The 16,617-nt window shown below is 48.6% G+C and overlaps 1 protein-coding gene across 1 annotated transcript in view; it reads left to right on the top strand.

The window, feature by feature from the left end:
• The first annotated feature begins 333 nt into the window (after nucleotides 1–333).
• Nucleotides 334–16,617, top strand: part of GNG4 (G protein subunit gamma 4) — a 64,509-nt gene continuing 48,225 nt past the window's right edge. The window contains exon 1 of the mRNA XM_025284535.3: nucleotides 334–634. The gene's annotated coding sequence lies outside the window, so the exon portion shown is untranslated. The remainder of the gene's footprint in view (nucleotides 635–16,617) is intronic.

Below are 16,617 nucleotides of genomic sequence, written 5' to 3'. Positions count from 1 at the left end.
AGTGGGGCCAGACGGGGGGCGCGGGGTCGAGCCGCGGGCGCGCGGAGCTGAGCGCCGGGTCGGGAAGCGGGGCCGAGGGGCTAGCAGAGTGCGGGGAGCTCCGGTGCGGGAGCCCCGGTGACGCATCAGTGACGTCGACGGCGGCGGGCGGGATTTCCCGGCCCTTCCCGGGCGCCCGGCGAGACCCCGCCGTGGAGGGGGCGCGAAAAAACGTGGACGCGAGGAGGCCGGGGGCCGGGGGTCCGCGTTCTGCGGGGGCCGGGACTGGACGCGCTCACGGAACCCGGCCTGGGGTGCTGAGCAGACAGAGTGGTTGGTGTCCGAGTGACTGCACGCTCCAGCGGGGCCGGGGCTCGCCCCCTGCACGCCCGCCCGGCCTCACGTGGTCTTTCCCCCGCCCGGGCCGGGAGGCGCGGGGCGAGGCGGGGCCGATGACGCGGCGCGGAGACCCCGCGGGCGGAGGAGGGGGGGCGCGGGGCGCGCGTTTCCACCGCTAGCCGGTCAGTATCGAGGTGCGGGAGTCCCGGAGCGGAACCGGCGCCGGGCTTGAGGGGCGATGCCACTCGGTCTGGCCGTCCCCCGCGAGCACCGCCCCGGAGACAAAGCCCGCGCGTGAGCCGCGCCCTCGGCCCGGGTAAGTGGGCGCCCGCCGGCGGGTCGGTCGGGGCGTGTCGGTGGGGAAAGGATGGCACAGCCCTTGCTCCTGTGAGCTCGGGACGAGCCGGAGACAAAAGGGAGACTCGGGCTGGACCGTCTCTGGAACTGGAGAGACGGGTCTGGTGCCTGCATCGTCCTACAGCTGTCGGAGGAAGCTCGCGAAACGCACACCTGTGATAATCTTGGCCGCGCACTGCGAGCCTGGCCCTTGCGGCGCCGGCACAGGTGGGTACCAGCGGCCCGGCGGGGGCTCCTCAAATCCGGGACCCTCCGCAAAGCCCTTGGGAAACCCGAGCGCAGGTTTGGACAGACAACTCGAAACGTTGAAGGGGTCTCCTGGGGGTCGCGGTCGCCCCATTTGTCCGGCTTGAAGCAGGGTAAGCTCCTGGGGAGCCTGTTTCCGTAAGTAGGTCATGGCAGGGACGTCCCCCATTGAAGAAGTGGACGGGCTAGTAGTGGCGGAAGAGATGGAGTGGCTAGTTGGTCATTTTATTGGGGGGAAATTTCTTTGGGCCCGAAGAAGCCCTCTTGATTCCTCATCACCGGGACACCTGCTCTGGGAGCAGTTCCGGCGGCGTCAGTGGACCATGGGGGCCCCTTATGGCGTCTGTCCTCCAGTCTGGTGCTGAAACGGGCTGCGCTTGCCGCGCGCAAACTAGCAGCGTTGGGGAGGCTTTGGTTTACTGTTTTAAATTACCTTAGGAATAATAACAAAAGGATGGGATGGGGCAGCGGGCAGAGGTGTGACTGAAGAAGACTTCGTAATTTAAAAATAAGGAGGACTTGCTTATTTCTGTGTGTCTTGGGCTAGGATGCTCAGAAATGCAAAAATGTTAAAGTTTCATCAAGTGATAAAGTGGATCGTGGACACACGTTCTCCCACCCTCTCCCCAGCTCCCCACCGACACCGGTTTTCTTCTCTTTCTGTCGCCTCCCAGGACTGTAAAAGGCTGGCACGGGGCTGGCCGGTTCAGTCTGAGCGAAGGGCCTGCTGGGCTGCGCTGGTGTTTCCTATTAAAACGTGCCAGTCTTATCATCTGCTCATGAGCCCTCACGGGTGGTGCTGCCTTCTCATAGAAAATTCAGTGGCAGACACCTCAGAGAGGCAGGGAAGGGACTCGGGCTCTTTGGCTGGCTTCTTGATTCTTTGGGGAAATCTTTTTCCTGATTTTTGCATGGTGTGGGGGAAGGGAGGCACCCAGCTTCTGATCTGGCCCTGTTCCCTGCAGGAGGCTACTGTGGAAGCAACCGAGGTGATAAATGGAAAGCCTGTTTCAGTCCTGAGAAACAAGACAGGGTACATTGTAAACTGGCAATTATTTTTGAAGTGTGAGGTTGGCTCAGTTATCAGCTGTGATGAGACATGGATACCGCAGGTCGTTCATGTCAATACAAGGTTTATTGTGGTGCTTCCCTAGTTAATGAGTAGCCTCATGTTGAGGTTATTGGGCTGAAATGACTATTTAGGACAACCAGCTTCCTGTTTTCTCCACCCACACATGGCTCCAATCCTCAGCCTCTTTAACATCCAGTTGCTCAGGGGAAGCCTCTGGAAGATGTTTGGCCAGCTGAGAGAAAAAGCACTGCAAAAGGGCCATTCCCAGTAATGCCGTGATTGGCCGGATAATTGCCTTTCGCATATTTCATGCAAGGCAGTGGTGGAGAAACAAGGAAAAAGCTTTTCCTTAAATTCATTTTACAGTTTTTATGGCCCAAATGACAATCCTTGGTGCCCCCCAAATCTTACTACATTCTTTGAAATGGTGAGAACTGGACACTGTCCTCTTGTTCCCCGGGTTCCCAGGAAGCAAGTGCCTGACAGCTGTCTCTGGAGGATGAGTTTGGGCTTAGGAGTGACTGTGTATGATGTCTCTCTCTCTCTCACACACGCTGACTCACCACATAACTACTGCTTACTGAAGAACGCAGCCAAATGGCTGAGAAAAGACTGAAGTCTACTAGACAGATCATTTCATTTATTTATAGCCACATTTCACTGTCACAGTTTTCTTACCTTGTCTCATTTTTGTTCTAGTTGAAGAAGGGAGACTACCTTATAATGCATTATGTGCTAGTAGATTGCCCTTTTTTCTTAATGGAATTTCAAAATGTCTTTAAGATATTACCTGATTTGTTCTCAGAACACCTTTATGAGAATTTACTAGTATCTAACCTTGCACATTTTCTCCATTTTTAATTTTTTTCCACTCTAGGCATACTCAGACATCAAGAGGCTTAGTATTCAGGTAGAGAGATTGCTCAGTATTCTTAAACCAGAAACTGAAATTTAACTTCTTTCATACACCAAAAATACTACCAAAAAATCCTTTCAACAATAACCAGCAAAGGAATTTTGATTGGAAGTCAAGAGAAGCTGAATGAGTGTGAGAAAAGAAAAACAGTGATATAAATTATAGTATAGAAATTAGCGTAATGCCACTGCAAGTTCTTGGAGCTTCCCTGATAGCTAAGTGGTAAAGAATCTGCCTGCCAATACAGGATACTCAGGTTCAATCTCTGGGTCGGGAAGATCCCCTGGAGAAGGAAATGGCAACCCACTCCTGTATTCTTGCTTGGGAAATCCCGTGGACAGAGGAGCCTGGCAGGCTACAGTCCATGGGGTCTCAAAGAGTTAGTCATAACTTAGCAACTAAACAATAACAACTGAAAAGTTTTAAGTAGCTGGTTAAAGCCATATGAAGAATAAACCAAATATCTTTTTAAATGATCAAAAGTGAAGACGTGCAAATGAAGTTTGCATTTAGGGAAGAAAGTAGAAGCGAGAAGTACTGCTGGAAGAAAAGAAAATATTACACAGGAAAACAATGGGTCCTTAAAAAGAAATTATGCAACAAGCTAGCTGGAGCATTCCAAGTCACTTTAATTGTCCAGGAGCTTTTGTTAGGTCAGATGGCAGCTGGTGTGCAGTCTTCCTGGTGGAACTTGGCAAACCAAATGGCAAGTCCTGTGAGGTTGGGGGAGTGTGGGTGTGTTGACGATAAGATGCTTGAGGAATGGGCCCTGGGTGTCCAAGGAGAAGTGAGGAGTGTGGTCAAGCTAATCTAGGCCCAAAGCCTTGATTTTCCCAGGTGTCTGCAGGTCGCCAGTGCCCCAACCTGGGAGGACCAGATGGCAGAGGGAGCATGGGGCAGCCGGGTGGAGGAAAGACCAGGCTTCCTCTGGGCCCATTATGTGGATGATCTGATTTAATCCTCACAGCACACCCGCAAGGTTTCTCTTTTTTATTGTTGTTCAAGCCGTGTCTGACTCTTTGCCACCCCATGGACTGCAGCATGCCAGTCTTCCCTGTCCCTCACCATCTCCCGGAGTTTGCCCCAAGTTCATGTCCATTGAATCAGTGATGCCATCCAACCATCTCATCCTCTGTGTCCTCTTCTCCTTCTACCTTCAGTTTTTCCCAGCATCAGGGTCTTTTCCAGTGAGTCAGCTGTTCACATCAGGTGTCCAAAGTATTGGAGCTTGAGCTTCAGCATCAGTCCTTCCAATGAATTCAGGGTTGATTTCCTTTAGGATGGACTGGCTGGATCTCCTTGCTGTCCGAGGGACTCTCAAGAGTCTTCTCCAGCACCACAGTTTGAAAGCATCACTTCTTCGGGGCTCAGCATCTTTACGGTCCAGCTGTCACATCCGTACATGACTACTGGAGAGACCATAGCTTTGACTATATGGACCTCTGCCAACAAAGTGATGTCTTTGCTTTTTAATACACTATCTAGGTTTGTCTTCGGAGAAGGCAATGGCAAGCCACTCCAGTACTCTTGCCTAGAAAATCCCATGGACGGAGGAGCCTGGTAGGCTGCAGTCCATGGGGTCTCGAAGAGTCGGATACGACTGAGCAACTTCACTTTCACTTTTCACTTTCATGCATCGGAGAAGGAAATGGCAACCCACTCCAGTGTTCTTGCCTAGAGAATCCCAGGGACAGGGAAGCCTGGTGGGCTGCCGTCTATGGGATCGCACAGAGTTGGACACGACTGAAGCGACTTAGCAGCAGTAGCAGCAGGTTTGTCTTCTAATTTCAGGTTAAAGGTTTCTCTTTAGCCAAAACAACAACAGGAATGTGCCCTTAGTGTCCTTTTTATCCAGGAATATTCTGGCAGGCTTTTTGTGGGTGATGGTGACTTTTTAAACTAACCAAGGAAGTGCATATACCAATCTCTGTGGTGTACATGCATGCGTGTTCTCAGTCAGGTCAGACTCTTTGCAACTCTGTAACCTACCAGGCTCCTCTGTCCATGGAATTCTCCAGGCAAGAATACTGGAGTGGATTGCCATTTCCTTCTCCAGGAGATCTTTCTTCCAAAGGATTGATACTTTTGAACTGTGGTATTAGAGAAGACTCTTGGGAGTCCCATGGACTGCAAGATCAAACCAGTCAATCCTAAAGGAAATCAGTCCTGAATATTCATTGGAACGACTCAAGTTGAAGCTGCAATACTTTGGCCACCTGATGCAACGAACTGACTCATGAGGGAAAGATTGAGGACAAGAAGAGACAGGGATGACAGAGGATGAGATGGTTGGATGGCATCACCGACTCGATGGACATGAGTTTGAGCAATCTCTGGGAGTTAATGATGGACAGGGAAGCCTGATGTGCTGTGGTCCGTGGGGTCACAAAGAGTCAGAGATGACTGAGTGACTGAACTGAATGGGGCTTGTGCTGTGAAGCTGAAGAAGTAGATAGAAGAGACAGATGATAGAAGTAATGCTTCACACATCCCTCTGGGGCCCACGTTATTCTCTCTGCCCCATCAAAGGCAGCACAACGCAGAGCAATAGCCCTCAATCCAGTAACTGGCAGGAACCGTGCCTTCTGCACTTCTTGTTAGTCCCTGTGCCGCCTGCTGGCGTTTATGTCTAACTGTCAGTGGTGGGGCCTTGTCTTCAACCCCTCCCCAGGGTCACCACCAAAGGCAAAGGAGCAGGGCCATAGCAATAGGAAGAAGGAAAACATTTTAAATTGGTTCCAAAATTCTTATTACAACACCTTTACAGCCACAGCAAAAAGGCGTTAATGTGAAAAATAAATGTGCCCTCTGTAGCTCCCGAATTCAACTGTATTTACTTCTTCCAGTGTTTCATCACACACATATGTAAAATCAAGAGATTTTTGCCAAAGCAAAATATAAAGTGAGTATAAAGATTCAAGTAGGAGAACTGGAATCAGAAAACAGGAAGCAAGGAAGAATGGGAGTATCGAGAAGGGTAGAAAGCAAGTAAGGAAGTTGCTGAGGGCAGTTTACTGGTAGGTTCTTTTCCATGATGGCCCCTCAGCCTCTGTGACTCAAGTCTGGACACTGTTGAGGGGCAAAGACTGGGGTGACAGACAGTGGGTGATGTCAGGACCCTCCCATCCTGGAGGGGCCCCCTTTTTATCTGTGGATCCCACTCAGTGGCCTCCACCCTCCCATCTTATCTGTATGAGGGTCCAGGCATACCCAAGAATTGGTGTCCTCTGGAGTGTTTTCCCAGGACGGCCATCTGTCCTGTTGCTCTGGAGTACCTGCTATGTATAACTTTTATGGAGATGTAGGAGAAGGGAAAAACTTTACATGCTATGTATACCTTTTATGGGAATGTAGGAGAGGGGAAAAACTTTTTCTCTTCCCTCTTAGGTTCTGTACCTGGGGCCTGCAAATTAAACTGATGATGGGTGAAAATAACAGGAAAATAGAGCTAGATTAACAGGGGGAAAGGTTTATCATGCATGTACACAGGCCCTTTGCAGGAAAGGAGAGAAACCCAAAGAATACACTTCAGAGCCTGTATACCCTTTTAACAAAGGGAGGTGAATTGTGGGAAAATGACAAAGTGGGTGAGGGTGGGATTTGAGCTTCTAGGGGTGGTAAATTTTGGGTGGGTATATGTGTGGCAAAAGTTAATGACAGATAAGGGTTATTTTAGTGAGGTCTACTTGTGTAGGCCCATCTTGGTGATGTCTTTCTTCAGTAATACTGGTTGTTTTCCTTCTCCTGGGTGATGGGAGTGTGGAAACACCTTCACAAAAAGAAATTTATGTCTTGGTTTTAGGTAGAAAGGGGGAGGCCAGAGAGTTCCTCCTGCATGCCGCTGCCTTTAGCTCAAAATAATCCTTATACCAAGGTGGCACCATCTGGGGATGGTATATTCTGATCCCAGGCTGCCCAGGTGGCTCAGTGATAAAGAATTCACCTGCCAATGCAGGAGACTTGGGTTCCATCCTTAGGCCAGGAAGATCCCTTGGAGGAGGGCATGGCAACACACTTCAGTATTCTTGCCTGGAGAATGCCATGGACAGAGGAGTCTGGTGGGCTACAGTCCATGGGGTCACAAAAGAGTCAGACACAACTGAGCGACTAAAGAACAATAACATTCTGATCTGCCTCAGAATTTCTAGCAGAACCTTTCCTAGCAAGATGCAGTGTAGCATCCTAAACCAGCATGACTAACCTCTCTTTGCTTTTAGTTTCTGTTCATCAGTCTTGGGAAAATTCTGTTTGCTCTGTGCCCCAGTTGATTGTACTTATAACCCAGGGGTTCCAGTGGTCGGTAGATGCTCATTTAGCCCCTGACACCTGTGGGGCCATGCGAACGAAGGAGGGTTGTGTCCTGGTTAAGGAGACAGATTACTGAAGTGTGTCCATGTATGTTTGATGTGGAAGCAAATGTTGCAGAGATGTAAAAACAGTCAGGCTTCCGGAGTTTTAATGGCTCTGTGGCCAGGAAAGGCTGATGGAACTTGAGTGGAGATTTCCAAAGCATTGAACCTCAAGGGAAATAATAGAGGGAAGCTGACAGTGACATCAGCCACCAGATTCTTTCTAGAACTAGGTGAGGTGCAGATACATAAACCGGCCTTCGTTAGCCTCCTGTATTTTCTTCTGCAGCTGAATTTTATCCAACAGGACAGGATCACCGGAGTCTTCTGCTGACTTGGACTTTGGGTTCCCGGGTGACCCTACCACCCCAGCCGTGTCTCTGAGGGGCTTCACCTCATCTCCCTTGCAGTTGGGGTTTGATGTTTCAGCTCCATTCTTCTCCACCTGGTTGGTCTTGTCGAGTTGTGCCTGTTTCTGGCTGTTTCCCACGGACCTTTCTGTGCTTCGTCCATCCACGTGCAGTGTGTGTGACCACAGCTGTGTCTCTACACCCTTAGACCTGTTAAGAGATCGGACAAAAGCACCGTGTGTCCTGTCCAGGCCCCACGTCCACTGTGCTCTCCTCGGGGTCACACTCCTCTGAACTCCCCAGCTTCTCTCCTTGTGCTGAAAGCTGTTTTAGTGAACAGTGTCTGAAATAAGTTGATTGTTGGCCTGGACCCAGACACATTTTCTTGGTCAGGGGATTTGTCCCCATGGAGTCTGCCGATCCTCACTGTGACCAGCCTTCCCAGGGAGGCCGGCCTTTCTCTGCTTTTCCTGAGCTTTACGGCTGAAAACTACATTCATCCAGATTGCTGGACACCAGGAAAGGACTTTCACAATGCATATATTTTGCTGAAAGTGGTAGATGTGTGGCTGATAGACTGTATGTAAACCATACATTTTTTTTTTCCACTGGAGGGAACTCTTTAAAAATGTGGCCTTTTTCTTCAGATTATAGTTTATGTTTTATTGAAGCATAGTTGATTTGCAATATTGTGTCAATTTCTGCTGTGCAGCAAAGTGACTCAGTTGTACATATATGTATATATATATATTCTTTTCATATTCTTTTCCATTATAGTTTTTCTTAGGATATTGAATATAGTTCCCTGTGCTACACAGTAAGACCTTGTTCATAAATCATACACTTTCAAGACGTTCATTTACTGAGGACTTCCCTAGTGGTCCAGTGGCTACAACTCCACACTCCCAATGCAGTGGGCCTGGGGTTCGATCCCTGGTCAGGAAACTAGATCCCACACGCCACAACTAAAGATAATGCGTGCCACAACTAAGACCGGTACAGCCAAATAAATAGACAAATACTTTTTTAAAAAAAAGATGTTCATTTACTGAATGTGTGACAAGCAGTTGAGTTCATGCACTAGGTATTCTGGGCACTAGCAATTTAAAGATGAATAAGACATAGTCATGCCCTTCAAAGAACTCATAATCTAGAGGGAAATACGTGTGTGTTAACAGCTCACCCACCCCAGGTTAACACTCTGACAGCCACATTTAAAGTGCTGTGGGAGCAGTGAAGCTGGGAGCATCGCTTCTCCCAGGGAGTGGCGGGCGCAGCAAAAACCTGACAGCAAGCTTAGCTCTTAAACTGGCCCTGGAAAGCTGAGTCACAGTTTTCAATCCAGACAAAGGAGAAGGGGCTTTCTAAGCAAGAGGGGCCAGGCTGTGTGAAGGCTCAGAGTCAGGAAAGTGCAGCAAGGAGCGGGGAGCAGGCAAAGCAGAGCCAGGGGATGAAGACTCATGAGTGGCAGGTGGAAGCGTGTTCTCTGGAGGAGCGCGCCCCAGGGCAGGTGTTCAGCAGATGCAGGATTGAGCAGGGCCCAGCCGTGGTGCTCTGTGCCTGCTGTGAGGAGTGAGTAGGAGATGGAGGGTGGGGAGAGCTGCCCTCCAGGGGAGCAGAAGTCGGGCTGCAGATGGAACCACAGCCGCTGGTACCCAGGTGGTAACAGGTGGTGGGTGAGAGTGCCCACCTGGAGGGTACAAGGGAAACCAAGTAGTCAGGCTTCAGAGAACAGATGCAAAGTTTGGGACAAAACAAAAGTGATTCTATAGAATACATGCTGTTTCTACTGCAAGTTCTCTTGTCCCTTAGAAGGGACCCAGCCCGCTGCCCAGCAGTCCCTGAACCTGCTCAGCCCGCCCCTCTTCGAAGCCACAGCAAACCACCACCACCCCGCTTCCCTGGATGACTCATTCTTGCTGCCGGTGGGGCAGTTGCAGCCCTGCTCCTTGTTTACGATTCCTTGGTCCCCCTGATGTGGCGGGTTTGATCCGAGGCTGCTCACGCCACCTCTCACCACTCGCTGACGTCGGGGATGACGGTTTATTAGCCTTCAATGAGAACGTGTCTCTCCCCAAGGGTGAGTCTCTGTTTTCTGTTTTTCCAGAACCTCCTGATCACCCTCTATTCACCCCCAAGCTCTGGTGGCCCCTGGCCAGGCTTCACGGTAACCATGGCAACTCACCTAAGCCGCCCACAGATTGGCCCAGGGCCCGGGTCCAGCCTGGGCTCCCTCTGGTTTTCATTGTGAAACGTGCCCCTAGTGGGGCTTCTCTCTCTCTCTCTCTTTTTCACAGTCCTCACTCTATCTGTTCTGCTGATTTTTCCTCACTGCACGTTCCAAGTGTGAGGAATGCAGAGCAAGCGTGAGGAATGCAGAGTGGAATAGGCAGGCAGTGGAGGGGAGAGTCAACAGTTGGGGCTCCTGGACTCTACAGCACAGGCTTAGTAATTGGTGGCACACAGGCTTAGTTGCTCTGTGGCATGTGGGATCTTCCCAGATCAGGGATCAAACCCATGTCTCCTGCATTGGCAGGTGGATTCTTTACCACGGAGCCACCAGAGAAGCTCCCAGGATTGTCTTTTGAGTTTTACAAACCTCTGATGGTCTCTGTGGGTCCTTCTTCCTTGTGTCTGATCACCCCCAGCTTGCTCAAGCATCCTGGGGGCCCGTTTCCCAGGCTGATCTCTCCCACTTCCCCCACCCCACCCCCGGAGCCAGGAGATGTAACTCCCAGCAAACACCACCTGCAGGAGCTCAGGTTTTCTGGAAACTCTAGGATGCCTGCATGCATCAGTTTCACGAGATAGCCTCCTCGATGGGGAAATCAGCTACTCGCCCTGAAGACCTGCTCCCACACAGTGCATACTTGACCTTAGAACACAGACATGTCCTCCCAACTCCCTTCCCACAGCAAGCAGCACCCCATGGCCCTGAGCACCCTGCAGGTGGCACCCTTGTTTGCTCTGGAGTCAGGAAGCACCCTTGGTTGTTGATGAGACATGCGAAGGTTGCTGCATGTCTGGTCTCCCAGTGCGACGAGGAAGGTCTGCTTCTCAGTGCTGACCGCTCTCCTTACACACACCCCCCAGGCCCCTGGGTTGTCTTGTCCTGCTCACCTCCTCTCTCTCAACACAGGGGTCCAGAGACAGGTCAGTCCCAGCCTTCCTCTGCTCCCTTTCTAGGTGCCTTTGGGGTCCTCGCATAGATGAGAGGGGCTTCCCAGGCAGTGCAACGATAATCAATCTGCCTGTCAATGCAGGAGACCAGGGTTTGCTCTCTAGGTCAGGAAGATCCCCTGGAGTAGGAAATGGCAACCCACTTCAGTATTCTTGTTGGAGAGTCCATGGACACAGGAGCCTGATGGACTACAGTCCATGGGGTCACAAGAGTCAGACATGATGGAAGGACTGAGCACATAGATGAGAGACTCCCTTGTACAGTTCAAACGTTTGGTACCCAAAACTCTTTTCTGAGCAGGGCTTTCAGAATCTACTTTCAAGTGAAAAGTAAAACACCTCTCTTTTCTTCTCGCTTTAATAATCCTAGCTCCCGAGCAGGCATTGTGGATGCCTCTGGCCGACTGAGAAGGGTTAAGTACAGGGAAGCAGAATCACTGCAGATGGTGACTAGCAGCCATGAAATTAAAAGACGCTTGCTTCTTGGAAGATAAGGCTATGACCAACCTAGACAGCATATTAAAAACCAAAGATGTTAGTTTACCGACAAGGTCTGTCTAGTCAAAGCTATGGTTTTTCCACAAGTCATGTATGGATGTGAGAGTTGGACTATAAAGAAAGCTGAGCTCCAAAGAACTGATGCTTTTGAACTGTGGTGTTGGAGAAGACTCTTGAGAGTCCCTTGGACAGCAAGGAGATCCAACCAGTCAATCCTAAAGGAAATCAGCCCTGAATATTCATTGGAAGGACTGATGCTGAAGCTCCAGTACTTTGGCCACCTGATGCGAAGAACTGACACATTGGAAAAGACCCTGATGCTGGGAAAGATTGAAGGCAGGAGGAAAAGTGGACGATAGAGGATGAGATGGTTGGATGGCATCACTGACTCAGTGGACATGAGTTTGAGCAAGCTCAAGAGTTGGTGATGGACAGGGAAGCCTGGCATGCTGCGGTCCATGGGGTTGCAAAGAGTCAGACATAGCTGAACAACTGAACTGAACAGGGAAGCATGGAAATAAAGCACAGACGAAGTGTCAGAATATTCTCCTTCTACACCCTAGTCTGGACTTGCCTGTTTAGGGAAAGGAAGGACCCTCAGGGTCCCTGAGATGGAAGTGAAAGGAAAGATCCCTAGCTATTACCCGAGCAGTGTAGTGAGGCCAGATAATCAACCACTGACTGGCTGGTTAAAGGAAGTTAAGGGACTTAAGTTACCATCCCTCTGCCAGCCTGCAGCTTCCTCAGGGTGGTACCTAGAATTACTGCAAGAGTTCTCTAAATTTGCATCTCCACCAGGAACCCTGTAGACTGAACACAGGATGCTGTGCTTTTGAATTGTTGCTGTTGTGTCCGACTCTTTGCAACCTGATGGACTACAGCATGCCAGGCTTCCCTGTCCTTCACTGTCTCCCAGAGTTTGCTCAAACTCATTTTCATTGAATTAATGATGCCATCCAACCATCTCATCCTTCGCCCCATTCTCTTCCTGTCCTCAATCTTCTCCAGCATCAGAGTTTTTCCAGTGAGTCAACTCTTTGCTTCAGGTAGCCAAAGTATTGGAGCTTTAGCATCAGTTCTTCCAATGAATGATCAGGGTTAATTCCTTTAGGATTGACTGGTTTGATCTCCTTGCAGTTTAAGAACTCTCAAGAATCTTCTCTAGCACCACAGTTTGAAACCATCAATTCTTTGGCACTCTGCCTTCTTTATGGTCCGACTCTCACATCTGTATATGACTACTGGAAAAATCATAGGTTTGTCTATATGGACGTGATGTCTCTACTTTTTAATGTTCTGTCTAGGTTTGTCATAGCTTTTCTTCCAAGGAGCAAGCATCTTTTAATTTCATGGCTGCAGTCACCATCCACAGTGATTTTGGAACTCAAGAATGTAGAATCTGTCATTGTTTCCACTTTTTCTCTATTTATTTGCTGTGAGGTGATGGGACCAGATGCCATGACCTTAGTTCTTGAATGTTGAGTTTTAAGCCAGCTTTTCACTCTCCTCCTTCATTCTCATCAAGAGGCTCCTTAGTTCCTCTTTGATTTGTGCCATTAGAATATTATCTGCATATATGAGATAGTTGATATTTCCCCCAGCAGTCTTGTTTCCAGCTTGTGATTGATCCAGCCCGGCATTTCACATGATGTACTCTGCATGTAAGTTAAATAAGCAGGGTAACAATATACAGCCTTGATGTACTCCTTCCCCAATTTTGAACCAGTCTCTTGTTCCACGTCTGGTTTTAACTGTTGCTTCTTGACTTGCATATAGATTTCTCAGGAGACTGGTAAAGTGGTTTGGTATTCCCATCTCTAAGAATTTTCCGGAGTTTGTTGTGATCCACACAAAAGCTTTAGCATAGTCTGTGAAGCAGAAATAGACATTTTTCTGGAATTCCTTTGCTTTTTCTATGACCCAATGTATGTTGGCAATTTGATCTCTGGTTCTGCCTTTTCTAAATCCAGCTTGAACATCTGGAAGTTCTCAGTCCACCTACTGTCAAAGCCTAACTTGAAGTATTTTTGGCATTGCTTTTCTTTGAGATTAGAATGAAAACTGACCTTTCCAGTCCTGTGGTCACTGCTGAGTTTTCCAAATTGTCTGGCATATTGAGTGCAACACTTTAACAGCAGCATCTTATAGGATTTGAAATAGCTCAGCTGGAATTCCATCACCTCCGCTAGCTTTGTTCATAGTGATGCTTCCTGCACAGTGATAAGGTAACAATGAATCTCAGTCTATTACTGAGTTCTTTAGATCATTTTATATCTCCTGAGTCAGTGGTTATCAAAAGTACTGACATAAAGGGGACTTCCCTGGTGGTCCAGGGAGACTCTGCACTCCCAGTACAGGAGGCCTCGGTCAGGGAACTAGACCTGGCATGCTGCCACTGAAGAGCCCGCCTGCCACAACTAAGACCTTATGCAGCCAAGTATATAAATGAATAAGTACTGCCATAAAGGAAACTGCATTTTTCATTACTAGTATTGTTTTGGAAGGTACCCATATGCTTAAACTACTGAAACCATGGTTTGTGAAATCCCTTCCATTTCTAACACTCTGGTTCGTTACCAATGTCTTCTTAAGGTAAACGTTCTAAATATGCAGGAATTCCCTGGTGGCTCAGACAGTTAAGAATCTCCCTGCAGTGCAGGAGACCGGGTTCTATCCCTGGGTCGGGAAGATCCCTGCAGAAGAGAACAGCTGCCGACTCTGGTTTTCTTACCTGGCGAGTCCCGTGGAGAAATATCTTTGCTGTCGGCGTTTTCCTCATTGCTTTCCTGCATCAGCCGCTGGCCTCAGAGCAGGAAGACTCTCTAAGCAGCTTTCCTTTCTTCCACAGGCAGTGAGTGCAGACCCTCAGGGGAGGGGTCTTCCCCAGGTAGGTATAGAGGGCAGTTCTGAACCTGGCTGTCGGTCCCTCACCCTCCCTGGCCAAGTGGGAACTAGTTAGCGATCAGTGGGGTGAACTTCGCCATCACACAGGGGCCCCACCTCCCCAGCCCTCTCTGCTTTGGAGTCTCCTCCCATCCCCAGGTGAGCCTTTGTTTGAGCAGAGCTTCATTTTATCTGCTTATCAGATTAGGATACTGGTTTTGTTTTAAACTTTTTATTCTGTACTGGGGCTTGCCAGGTGGTACTAGTGATAAAGAACCCGCCTGCCAGTGCAGGAGACGTAAGAGACGTGGGTTCTATCCCTGGGTCAGGAAGATCTCCTGAAAAAGGAAATGGCAACACGCTTCAGTATTCTTGCCTGGAGAATCCCATGGGCACAGGAGCCTGGGCAGGCTATGGCCCATAGGACTGAAAAGAGTCAGACGCAACTGAAGTGACTTAACATGCATGTAATAGCCAATCAACAGTGTGATGGTTTCAGGTGAATAGCGAAGGAGAGGTTGGGGGGAGTCCCTTGTATGGCCAAGTCCCTAGCTGTTCACAGGACATTGGTCTTTGCATCCTTCTCTATTTACTTACAGAGATTTTGTATGTGAGCTGGACCACTTGTATCATTTCCTTACTTAAAAAAAAAAAAAGTCTTTATTGAGCTTGTTACAATATTGCTTCTGCTTTATGCTTTTTCATTTTTTGGCTGTAAGGCATGTGGGATCTTAGTTCCCTGACCAGGGATTGAACTCACACCCCCTGCATTGGAAGAGGAAGTCTTAACTGCTGAATCACCAGGGAGGTCCCCATTTTCTTGCTTTTTATAGTCTCTTCTCAGTTAGACTTTTCCCGTCTCAGATGCCTCTTCACAACAGCCAGTTGACTTCTGATTAAAAGGAGAAATAGCCAGAGCCAGCCTCCCCGGCCCACTGTCTTACTCAGACATGGCTCAGAGCGTTCCCAGCGTGGTCCAGCCATTTGGTACAGGATGAGCTTTTTCTCCTCCAGTGCTTCACGTAGGGAAGCTGGCACAGGTCAGATCAGCTCAGCATCTCCCGTGGGCTGTGGCTCCTTTGGCTGCTGGGAACAGAGAATTTATCTCTGCTTGCCTCCAGCCCCAGCCCTGCCGCTTCCTTTCCTTGAGGACTACTCTCCACAAACAACTGCTTTTCTGTATCTTCAGCAGGGTGTTGATACATTAAAGAAAAACTCAGGTCAGACTCTGCATCTTTTTTCTTGGAAAATACCCAGATTATTTTCAGGCTTTTTAAATGTGACCTGTTTTTTTTTTCCTTCCACTGCTGATAACATTTTCTCCTCCATGCATAGTTCACTTGAGCCCCACAAAACATTCTGTCTGCAAAGTATGAGTAACTGCCTTGGAGAAACCCCGTTAATGCACGTGACAAAGGATTGGCCCTGTTAGTCGGTGTCAGTTCTTCCTTCCTCTTTATTATTTTTTAAATTTTGGTTGTGCTGGGTCTTTGTTGCAGCACGTGGACTTCCCTAGCTGTTGCACACAAGCTTTGCTGTCTCAGAGATATGTAGGATCTTAGTTCCCCAACCAGGGATTGAACCTGCATCCCCTGCTTTGGAAGGTTGAGTCTTAACCACTGGACCACCAAGGAAGCCCCTTTCCTTCCTCTTTATAAAGACAGCTGACTTTGAGTTGTCATTTGGTCTTACAAATTCTCTTCTTCTAGAAGGAAAATTGCATTATTGTGTTTTTCTTTTTCTTTCAAGATCAAGACATGAAGTTGTTGTTGTTTAGTCACTAAGTCATGTCTGACTCTTTGTGACCCCATGGACGGTAGCCCACAGATCCCTCTGTCCATAGAATTTTCCAGGCAAGAATACTGGAGTGGGTTGCCAGTTCCTCCTGCAGGGGATCTTCCTGACCCAGGGATCAAACCCACATTTCTTGCATCTCCTGCATTGGCAGGAGGATTCTTTACCACTGCACCATCTGGGAAGCCCAGTTTGCATCTACTAACTCTAAACTCAGTCCACCCTACCCCTTCTCTCCCTTTCCCTTGGCAGCCACAAGTCTGCTCTCTATGTCTGTGAATTTTATTTTTTGTAGATAGGTTCATCTGTGTCATATGTTAGATTCCACATATAAGTGATATCATATGGTATTTGTCTTTTGCTTTTGACTTCATTTAGTATGATAATCTCTAGTTGCATCCATGTTGTTGCAAATGGCATTATTTTGTTCTTTTTATGGCATAGTAGTATTCCATTTTCTATATGTAGCACATCTTCTTTATCCATTCATCTGTCAATAGACATTTAGATTGCTTCCATGTCTTCAGATCAGATCAGATCAGATCAGTCGCTCAGTCGTGTCCAACTCTTTGCGACCCCATGAATCGCTGCACGCCAGGCCTCCGTGTCCATCAACAACTCCCGGAGTTCATTGAGACTCATGTCCATCGAGTC

This window comes from Bubalus bubalis, chromosome 4, assembly GCF_019923935.1.
Source record: "Bubalus bubalis isolate 160015118507 breed Murrah chromosome 4, NDDB_SH_1, whole genome shotgun sequence".
NCBI lineage: Eukaryota > Metazoa > Chordata > Mammalia > Artiodactyla > Bovidae > Bubalus > Bubalus bubalis.
Note: the sequence above shows the minus strand (reverse complement) of the source record. Positions and strands in the feature narration are given on the sequence as shown.